The 12,066-nt window shown below is 40.3% G+C and overlaps 1 pseudogene; it reads right to left on the reverse strand.

Annotated features, from left to right (window-relative positions):
• Positions 1 to 4,503: 4,503 nt before the first annotated feature.
• LOC148033581 (delta(7)-sterol-C5(6)-desaturase pseudogene) lies at positions 4,504 to 5,480 on the reverse strand (annotated as a pseudogene).
• Between the last annotated feature and the right edge of the window lie 6,586 nt (positions 5,481 to 12,066).

Here is a 12,066-nt window from a genome sequence, read left to right on the forward strand (position 1 = left end):
AAGATTAGCAAGGTGGATTTTCTTACTAAAAGTGACAACACCTAGAACCAATGCTACTATTGCAAAAAAAATTAGCAACATTGTACACAATTGGCACATTTTTACCAACTTTTCACATCAATTTAATGCAGATGCTGTCGAGATTTCATCTTTGGAGTACGTGTCTCTACAATCCAGCGGAAAAAGTGGAAAATCTTGGTTCGAAGGAGTTTTGTGCTAGAGGATGGACTTAGGAAAATACGAGGTAGAGTTTGATAGTTTTATCTAATCAGAAGGGATTAGAATTTTGTCTTGGATGATCATTTGACCTTTATTCCCATATAGAATATATTGACAAATCCAAATGAGTTGTTTTTGAAAGGTTAGAGATGGTTGAGTGTATAGTCGAGTATGACTTGGCAAAAGCAAAATACATGAATTCGATAGCACAAATTGGACAAGTGGTCTTGGTCATTGATGATGATTGTAGATAGGAGTAGTAGAACTGGTAAATTTTTCACTATATCATACATAGAATAGACATTGGGATATGGTAGGGAGAGAATTGTATTTCCAAGATGATCACATTAAAGATTAAAGGAGGGAAGGGATAAGTCAAAGAACAAAGGCAATGCTAATGTGGACAAGGAGAGTCACTACTCTACAATGTCAAGTATTTGAGACATCTTCGAGTAAGTGGAGTTAATGACATGGATATAACAATTAGTGGACCATGAGCATTTGAGTTAATGTGACAAGATACTAGCATGGTTACTTATCCATGAAGAAATAAATTCAAATCAATATTGAGTATCCCTGCACTTGCCACCAACTTGATGTGTGCAACTTAGAGATTTGAATATGGAGAAAAAGGGTAATTTGCATTATTGTTTATAAATGTATCTACAACAAAAACATGCAATAAAAATGTCAATTGTTGGTGGAAGAGGATTAGAAAGGGGAGAGGAAGTCCAAAGGGGGCCAAGTGAAGAAGAGGAAGGGGGGAGCTCGTGGGAAATTGGAGAGTTGTGATGAAGAAAGGGGATGCCATCCAATAGTGGGAGGGAGAGAAAACCAATAGGTGGAAGAAGAGAGCACCATCATATTCCTGGGCGCCATCAATTGGACAAGAGAGAGAGGGACAAGAGAGTTTTCAAAACCATCAAACCAAGAGGATTTGAATAAAAATTGTAGTTGGAGAGGGCAAGAGAAGGGGATTGAAGCCAATGACTCTCCCATAACCATCGCCATGTCTTCTCCTTCCACTTCAAGTTTTGGAGCTTCGATATACCTGCGTAATCTGAAGTGATAGAGTAGGAGAATTCTCTATTGCCTTCCGATTGCTCTACTTTGCTCCCGATTCCGTGGATAGATGATGGAGATATTGCATTACTCTCCTCCCCTTTCTTAGTTGTCAAAGATTAAGTCTTAAAAGAGTTACAAGTGGCTATTCCTATGGCAATAATGCAATTGGCCAATGGATCTCTCGGGAGAAGGGAAATGATGAGTTCATCATTGGGAAAGACTGGATAAACTCCACTTGGCTGGACTACAAAGGACACGACTCTCAAAGACGCAATTACGATTCTTGTACTTTACGTAAGTGTCTTAACTCGTTTAACAGAAAAAAGTAATTGTGCGTAAATATTTCTTTGATTTGGAATTTTTATAAAAATTCTTTGAACCTCAATTTCAATTTTCTATAGTTTTTATAATTTATTTATGTTTATTTTATATTTTAAAAATAAAAAATATTTAAAAATACTTAAAATGACTTAAAATGATATAGATAGTTTTTTATAAAATATTTGGTTAAACAATTATAAGATATGATATTTTTATGATAAATTATGTACTCTTGAAAGTATTCTTAAATTTTTTTAAAATTTTTAAATGATATTTATTATGTCTTAAAAATAAAAAATAGTTATTTTGGATTAACATTACAGTATTTTTTTATAAAAGTCATGTTTTTAATTCAACAAAAATTAGGATCTTCTATAGAAAACCTAAGAATATAGTTTTGAATGTTTTATGAAATGTTATTGGGGTTAGAGAAAAAAAATTATTTGATGTTATTACTTTGAACATTATTAATATAAAATATGATGTGTCTAACTTTTTGCAAATTAAAAGTGTTGTCAAGGTATTAAGCTATACCAATATGGGACAAGGGAAATTAAAAAAAAAAGAAAATTAGAATTTGTGGGTTTGAGAAATGTCAGTTGATTTGTTAATGAAAGGAATTACATAGAAGTATTGGATTTATGCTCTAAGGTGAATTCCTGAAGGGATAAAAATCGTAGGTTTTGTATTTTAGTATCCAATATAGAGATAGAGACGAAGTGTAAAAATATGAAAGTTTATTGAGTTATCGATATTAGATTAGTTGGACTATTTTGAAAGAGTGTCGTAAATATTGAGGAAGGCTAGAATAAATCATAGAAATTAGTTATGAATATCACCTATTCAGTGCAACAACTCCTAGAAGTTGGCTTGACAACCTGATTAAAAGTGATTTGGTCTTTGGCCGATCAAAAAGAATTCGAGTACGAAGTGATACATCAACCAAGAGCTCAACATTGTTAACTTTCTATCCCCACTAGATTCTAAAGAAGCACTAACTAGTGTCGATGATGAATTCCCAAATGTCCACTTATTTATAGCCAAAGCAAATAAACTTGAGCCGAAACCTAACCCACCATGGACATGGTATGAGAAAATGCTGTCCTTCTTGGAAACCCACCCCACCTCCAGAAAGATTAGCAAAAAAAATGGGCTATGGGGGCAGCAATTCTAAAGAAAGCTCACCAAGGGATTTCTAGTAGCCATTTTGCTATCGATGTGACCATCAAAAAAATCCAACAAGCTGGATTATGATGGCTAACCATGCACGGTGATGCAAGTAAGTGCAGCAATGTGACTCTTGCTAGAGGTTGGGCCAATCTATGCCAAAGATTGCTTGCCGCCTCAGCCAATCCTTTCCTTGGAGCCATTTCAAAAATGGAGCCTTGACTTTTTTGGTCCTATCTTCCTAGAAATCATATACTAAAAGCAAGCACATCTTGATAGCAACAGATTATTGTAATTAATGGATAGAAGCATGGGCTCTCCCATATAACACTGAAAAATTGATTGGCAATTGTTTATTCAAAGGCAGCTTCACCCAATATGGTACTCCCATTGAATTGGTCAATGATCAAGGCACACATTTTGTTAATAAGGTTATTAAGAAATTGACTTCATTTTTCCCCATTGTGCACAAGAACTCATCACCCTATTATCTGTAAGCTAATGGCTTAGTAGAATCCATAAACAAAGTGTTCCACAAAATTTTAACTAAATTGGCAAGATCAAATTTGAAAAGACTGGGATACCAAGCTTCTAGCCACATTATGGGCTTACAACACATTGTTCAAGAATGCTATCAAAATGACACCTTACAAATTGACATTAGGCCTAGAAGCCATCACACATCTAGAGAATGCAGTACCTAGTCTATGGATCGTGGTACAAGGATGGCTCATCTTAGAGGAATCTCCTCCCTTCTAGATGGAAGCCTCACCTAGTTGGAAGAAGATCGAATCTACAATGCTTAGATCTTATCCAAAGACCAACCTTGACAAAAGCATCGAGTTGACAGACTTTCCAAGAAACAACTCTTTCAGAAGGGCCAATTCATCCTGGTATTCAAGACCCAGATGTGGGCAAGCTCCCGAAAAAGCTGAAATTCCAATGGAGTGGTCCCTTTTAGGTGTTTCATGATTTAGGTACTAACTATTTCTACCTAACTGACTTACAGGAAAAGCTGCTACCAAAACCTATCAATGGATTCCAACTACATCATTATCATGCCGACGCTTCCAGTGTCCATTCTCCATCAACATAAAATCCTCTCCACCCTCACTATCGCATTCCAAACATTTCATCCCACTGATTTCCAGCTTTTGACTTGAATCCATTCATTCATGAACCCCACTCATTTGATGATACCCTCAACACTAGCATCGTATCTCAAAAAACTCATCTTCATCATGTCCTTTTATGGCCTACTTTGCTGACATGGTGAACATGCATTGGCCACCATAAGACATTTGCATCAACTCAATGGAAGTTTTAAGAAATATTTTTCCCCTCATCACCTTTATTTGTCACCTTACACTTGTGATCATCTCCTTGTCAAGATTGTGGGAGAGAAGGAAGGAGTCTCACTTGTAGATTTCCTACTTGCACAATGGGGGAATACACACAAAGGTGGAGGCTGAAAATAGTTTTTTCCTCTTCTTAGTTGTGTAAGCCAAAAAGAACTCAAGTACATAGAAATAGAAGAACCCTATATATGGGTCTCAAACCAAACTCAACTAACTAAGGTGGCATACTAACTGAGCCACGAACTAGAGTAGATAAGGATAGCTATCATCTAGCTATTATTCATGGGCAGTGTACCAACCGCTGTCGTAGAGTTCACGGAAGGGCTGCAGAACACGGGGTTCAAGGTACAGCAAGAAATAAAGACTAACAAGAAGATCTCAATAACACAATATTTGATGCTAAGATCATTATATTGTTTGCAAAGGAGTTACAAGAAGTTCATGTTCAGAATAAACTGATTACATTCAGATGTATGATGTCATTTACTTTGAACGGAATAATGAGCATTAACTTATAATCCAATCAAGCATGTCCTTTAGAGCAGTGAACCTTCTGTTGTTCCACACATCTGATTTCAGATGCTTTCAGAGATTTTCTATCAAATTCAGATCACAACAGCAGCAGGCACATCAGTCCAGAAACTTTCAGCAATCTAACTCCTGTTTTTGAGCATCAAAGGTTCTCAATTGGGATTGTTTATGCATAAGAATAGCCATTCCCTGTTTTCTAGCATAACCTCTTGAAGATACCCATAGCCACTGTTTGTCTCATATCAGGAGCAACAAAAATTGACCAAAGAACCATCCACATAAGCATGGCTGCCATAAATGCATACGAGATTTTTACTGCTTCAGGAAGTTCCCATAATTATGCTTGTATGTTGTATGGAGGATGGTATGATAGCCTGCACCCATGATTGGCCAAATTTTTCCATGGATACAGTCATGAATATTGGTGGTCCAGACAGTCTCCAGAAATTTGAGAGCAACATGAGTTATAAAGTGGGTCGGTATAAACAGAATTGCTATCACATGTGGACAGACCTATAGAATCCCATCCATTGGGTGAAATGCCAACCCTGTAAACTGCGATAGAGTGTTCTCTTTGTTGTAAATATGGTGTGTTGCATGTAGTCATTTGTAGAGGGGTCTGCAATCATGTAAACTTCTTTGCATCCAATAAATGCCAAACTCTACTACCACAAGGTAAACTATCGACCATGCTATGTAGAGAAGCAATCCAACATGGCTGATATTTGGATAACACTTAGTCCAGCCTTGTTCAATCATGTATTCTGAAGCTGTAGGCAAGGAAACATATAAAGGCATAGCCTGGAAATACACATGTTTTTTCCAATAGTAGATGTATCATCACCAAAGACCGCCTGCTCCATTGCATTAATGTTGTTCTGCATTCTCTGGGACAGATTAGCCTTCACATCTTATGCTACACTATTGAAGGAGGTGATGGAGACCTTCACTCGCTTTCATCCCTTTTCTGTAAAGCCAGCAAAAGCCATTTCCCGTCATGATCAAAATTCGGAGTGCATCAGCGTGAAGCCTGTCAAGTGATATGCTTGCTGAATAGCAGGATGTTAATGCTGCCGTAAGCATTAAAGAACACTTTTGTCATGATGGTGAAGGCCTGTTATAGTCGTCAGATTCAGATAAGCGAGGGACCACCAAGATTCAGGATAAGTAGGACCAGGGCATTGAGCCATGGCAGCTCAGACTGAAAGTGCACATGATGCAATTGCAATTATGAGAAAGAGGGATAGGGACAGGAAGTAGCCACTTGCGGTATTCCTCCGGGGAGCATAACCATCGATGCATCCTCAATCAGTTGACAGTGTCTATCTTCATCTCTGTCGCCAGTAATCGTTTCTGCTTCCTCCAAGTTTTCCTCCGCTTCTTTAACTACATCAGCCTCATCCTGGACTAGAACCAGAAAGAATAGCGTTTCAACCCTCTTCTCCCATCAACGCTCAGAATTTTCGCATGAATTGCACAGAGATTGGTGTCCTGTTTCGAAATTGACAAGCATGAACGGCCTTTGAGGAGGGAGACGAAGGTGCAACTGTTTGGCTGGACATGTTCCTGCTGCACTCGATGACAGAGGTGAAAAGCGAGGTGTTTTGGGCGGCAAGGTGCAAGCTAATGGAGGAGATCCTGAGCCGTAGGGAAGAGAAGGAATCGGGCAAGAACGGAAGCGCAGAGAACACGCTTGCAACAATCAACAATTAGTATCTCAATTTCCCCCATAGGCATCCCACAGGCGGTCTGTTCCATTCAATTTAGTCCCATAAGCTTCCCGTATGAGTTGACGCCCTGCTATCTCTGGGTATTTACCCTAATCACTCAGGAAGAAGAGTAGCCTCCATGATTGCCCTTTCACCTTCAAAGCTTTCTTCACCATGGCATAGCCTGACTGCATCTATCAAATCGTCCTGTTTGTCTTCTTCACATCGTCTTCACTCACATGCCAAAGCATTACATTTCCTTGACAATCGGATATAGAGGCTGCCATCCAAGAACTTGTAGGGACCTCAATGCCTGATACTTCTGTTCCAGGCTGGCGAGATCATGATGTGATGAGAAAAGCTATTCAGCAAAGGCCTTGTCTTTTGCAGAAAGGGGATGGAATCCTCATCAGCAGCAGAGATCGCGAAGAGGCAGAGGAAGGCGAGTTGCAGAAATATTCTAGCCGCATCGAAAATATCATTCCGTCCAGAATTAGAGGAAGTTCGAATGTCTTTTCTCCTCAGTGCCTGTGGCTACTTCCTTCCTCTCGATTCCAAGAACTCTCCTCCTTTCCATGTATCCTCCTCTCTGATCTTCGAACGCGTGAAGACCAGTCTTTTTCCCCCCCTTTCGCCATTCGAATTCTCTTTTCCCCAATTAGTCTCCTTTTTCCCTTCCTTTTCATGACTTCCTCCGCTTTTTCTCTCCTTTCTCCCCCAATTAGCATCTTCACACCAGCTCGACTCTTGAATGTTTCTCCTACATGCTGAGCCTTTTATGGTTACCCCAGTTTCAGCAGAACCCCATCCTTGGGCGGTTGATCCAGAGGTGGGCAGAAATGCTCGTACAGCACCACTGTATGCAGAAGCATGATCCACTCGTCGCATTGCAGTTGTGGCTCTTGCAATATCTGAAAATACAGCTAAGGCATTCTTATCAGTCAACCATACGAGTTCACACTCCCCACCAAAACGGAGAACAAATATACTAATATCTGCGTCTCTCGGAAGGTCAAAGAGACCAACAACTAGCCTCGGATCCATATCCAGCACCGGATTAAAGACAGAAGCCTGTTGTTCCATATCTTTGGCGCCCATGTAAACAACACATTGTAACCCAAAACAAGCACACACTGTAACAGTGATAACTCCATGCTTCTCATAGCACATTTCAATGCTTAGCCTCCTTCTTTCCAACTCCTGGATGTGGTTATCATTAGGTATTTTTGATGTAGCTGGAGAAGGAGAAGACAAAGTCCTAACATGTTCACCAGCATCAGTTGTGCTTTCCATTCAACCTTGCTCAACATAGGCTGAAAGCATCTCATCATATTCGCCACTTTTGTCTCCAACTCCTCCCCACTATACTTATACGCATAAAATAAATGTTATCACAACAACTAAGTATGTACAAAGTACCAAATCCCATGCACAACTTTTGGGTGGTTTACACACTTTGAATGCGCAGCAATACGACATCCACCCCCTCTAAACCTGCGCATCCTCCGGATGTGCCAACTATCCAGGATCATTCAACTCCACAAACAGGTCAAGTCCATCTTCTGATTCTAGTAAACCTGTTTCTCCATCAGCTTCATCATCCCAATGAAATTTCTGCCCCTTTCGAAACAGCTGATAGAGAACATCTGCAATATGAGCAAAATGAGGAATCCAAATCATGTAAAATACACAAGCTCCCACATTCCTGATTGTCACTTTGTTCACGGGCTGCATATCCTGAATAAATCTCAAAGTACCATTCTTCTTTGGTACAGTAAACCACCTGTTAGAATAGGGTGCAGAAGAGGGTTCCAAAATCCCCATTTTAATCTTCTCATTCAGCAATTCTATCAGTTTTGGCAAGTGTGCTTTAGGCACAGGTATAGGACGTATATTCCATGGTATATGAGGAACAGTGAAGATGACCATAGGTGCAACCAATTCGGGACTAATGCAGCCAATTTCATGTGGGAAGAAAGCAAATGCCTTACCATGACGTCCAAGCATCTCTCTAAAACATTCTTTTTCCACTGGAAGCAAAAAATCCTCATTTCTAATCTTCAATTCTGCAAGAGTTTCAGCTGTAAACTTATGTCCAATATTTGCAGGATCCCTCAACATAGGCTGCTTCATAGCTTTTTCAATCTGTTCATCACTATCAGAAGGAAGCGGGCCTGCAACCGGCTTAACCTTCTTATCAACTGTTTTATATTTTGTGTCAACCTTGGCATCATTCAAGCACTCTTTCCTTTGCTGCAATTTCTGCAAATTTTCAGCATCTTTCAACTCTGTTGGCTGAAAAATTTCAGCCTTTAGCTCTATAGACTGCATGGGTGCAGCCTGAAACTCTGTATGCAAAAATTTTTCTGCATTCAACTCTGTTGGCTGAATGGATTCAGCCCTCTGCAATTCTATTAGCTGATCAAGATCAGCCATAAATTCAGTTTGCTGAGTTTTCTCAGCCTCTAACTCTGTTTGCAGCATAAAACCAGAAATTTCCTGAAACATATCCAAGGTTTGCACAGGTATCATCTTTGAACCCTTGCATACATCAGTTTTCAGCATTGCTCTCATCTCAAGCAATGTATCTGCATAAGACATCCCTTCATACAATCCATCCACATGCTCTTCTGCTTGCAAGATACCTGCATTCTTCAACTCTTTCTCCTTACGACCAATGTACTGCCTGGCAGCTCTAGGCAAATCTGAAATTTTCTGATAACTTACTGAACTATCTGAAGTAATCCCAACAAAGTTATTGGAGAAAGACTGGCTGCCAGGAGGCGAGATCTCCTCTTTTCTCCGCTCCGTACCACTGGCGTCTCGCAAGACAGCGGTACCTAATGAAAATCCAACTCCTTCGCAGGTAGTGGTGCCTCACGCAAGGAGTTCCTGTTTCTCGGATGATTTACCCCAACAGTCATAAACTGAACAGCTCGCATACCATCTTTACTGCGTATCCGCGCATAAGCTGACCCATCATCCATCACTTTTGTTTCCATTCTTGCTTCTGTAATGAAAGGCTGTCCAAGAATAATTGGATAAGAGCATGAATCCTGAACAAAGCAATGATAATCCTCTTCAACATTACCAATAGAAATTCTGATACTCGGACAAGCAGCATACATATCACCAGAAGTATTATTGGCGGCTCTCATGCACCAGCCATGCTCTGCATCCATAGGCCACTTGCCACTCTCATAAACACCTCGAGCAATAAGATTAATTTCAGAACCATGATCAACTAAAGCAATCAAGGGAATTTGTTTCTCTCCAATCCTTACCACTGTCTCAGTGGTTGCTCTAGCCCAATGACTTCGTGAAAAATGGCTGCGAGGAATGAGAATAGGGGTCTCATCATCTTCATACTGCATAGGCTGCACTATTTTCTCCAATTGCGGATTAACAGAAGCATTCTCAACCATCACTGCATCATCATGCTCTTCTCCAAGAGCTCCATGCCACAATCCCTGTAAAGCAGGTCCTTCCATCGCATGTCTTTTCCTCCGCAAAAGATCCTGCATCTGATCCTGTATTTCTCTTCTAGCAATCCCAAGAGCCTCTCCAACAGTAAAAGTGACTTCACTATTCAAAATTCTTTCATGAAAAATCTTACTCATATCCGTTTGCATATCAAGGTCTGACAAGAGCTTGAATCCTGGCTCTTTTCTTGGTTGCCTCTTTTCCTTCTGCTTTTCTCCCATTGGTTGATCAGAATCTGTTTGAACTGGAGAATTTGACATAGGTGGAGCTGTAACAGGTGGTGAAACAAAGTCACCCCCTCTAGTCTTTTTGGAGGAACTAGGATCCTCTTCATCTCTTCTTCTCTTTTCTTCAACCATGGCATCTAAACCCTGCGTTTTAGCAATATAAGCAAAAATAGAATACCTGTCAACAGGAGAATCCCATCCTGTTTCTCCTCGGATGCTAGAGCCCACACAAGTCATAGTAGAAGTTTGAACTTTCCCTCTTCTCGCTATCTCCAAGGCAGAAGACCATAAAGCAGAGTCTCCATCAGATTTCTGCTCAAGCTGGACTCCAAAAGCTGAAGCATCTCCTCTAACACTCACATAAGCTGATCGCGCAGCCATATCATCAACAAGCTTCTTCATACCTCCCTTACCAAAATTTGTGTCAAGAGGAGCGCCAGTCTCTGTCAGCCATATCTTCCCATCTTGTCCCCAAAACACTACATTCTTCTTACGTGCATCCTGAAAAGCATCACAATCTCTGCAGTGTTGGTGCTCTGTACTATCACACCAAATACATCGTCGCCCTTTCCTTTGACCAGCTGGAAAAGCAGTCACTGGAGCAGGCGCTACAACAGGTACAGACATAAGTTGCTCCTTTAACTTACCAACTTCAGCTTTGACTGCTTCAATCGTCAAATCCGCCAAGCCTTTAATAACATCATCTACAGATAAAGGCACTGGAGCAGTAGGAACTGGTGGAACTGGTGGATGCATAACAGGAGGAGTAGGCTTAGGCAAAGAAGCGGCAGGGGTAGAAGAAGAAGTCTCCAAGTATTTTTCAGGAACTGATCCTGTATTTCGATGCAATCTTACTCTCCTGCGCTGCTTCTTAACAAGAGCATTCACAGCATCAATGACATGTCTCCACTCAGTCTTTAAACCTGAATCAATAGCTTGATCTTCCAAAAGATCATCCAACTTTTCCTGTAAATCAGCATCTGCAGCTTGCAAAAACAACTCCACTTTCTGCATCTCCAAAGCTTGCTGTTCAGTCCCATCCAACTGATCATAACGGCTTTCAAACTCTCGCAGAAGAGCGGTAACAGAAAGTCCCTTATTAAGCATAGAAACCCATGCTAAAAAATTCCTGCGATTCATAAGACCTGTATCCTCCAGGAAATATTCATCTTTTAATGCTTTTTTAAATTCAGCCCAACCTGCATGTGCCTCTTGAATTTCTGCAATTCGACCTTCAAGAGCGCGCACCACGATCCGCAAGAAGTAACGGCTCCAAACATCTTGAGAAACCCCAAAAAACTTCATCTTTTCTTCATACAAATGCAGGTAAGTTGACACTTGCTGGCCATTAAACTGCTTCATCTCCTGTTGGACAGCTTTCAAGGCATCCATAGCATCACTGTCTCGTTTTGCATGAACTTGCTGCTGCACATACATGGTAAATGACTGAAACAGGTTCTTCATAACATTATCATCTGTCATCTCTTCTTGCGAGTCTCCCATCTTGCTGATGACGCAGCACTTTCACGTCGGGTTCACCAGAAATGTCGTAGAGTTCACGGAAGGGCTGCAGAACACGGGGTTCAAGGTACAGCAAGAAATAAAGACTAACAAGAAGATCTCAATAACACAATATTTGATGCTAAGATCATTATATTGTTTGCAAAGGAGTTACAAGAAGTTCATGTTCAGAATAAACTGATTACATTCAGATGTATGATGTCATTTACTTTGAACGGAATAATGAGCATTAACTTATAATCCAATCAAGCATGTCCTTTAGAGCAGTGAACCTTCTGTTGTTCCACACATCTGATTTCAGATGCTTTCAGAGATTTTCTATCAAATTCAGATCACAACAGCAGCAGGCACATCAGTCCAGAAACTTTCAGCAATCTAACTCCTGTTTTTGAGCATCAAAGGTTCTCAATTGGGATTGTTTATACATAAGAATAGTCATTCCCTGTTTTCTAGCATAACCTCTTG

This window comes from Lygodium microphyllum, chromosome 7 (assembly GCF_053477565.2).
Source record: "Lygodium microphyllum isolate KBCC chromosome 7, Lygodium_microphyllum_v1.1.10, whole genome shotgun sequence".
In the NCBI taxonomy this organism is placed as follows: Eukaryota; Viridiplantae; Streptophyta; class Polypodiopsida; order Schizaeales; family Lygodiaceae; genus Lygodium; species Lygodium microphyllum.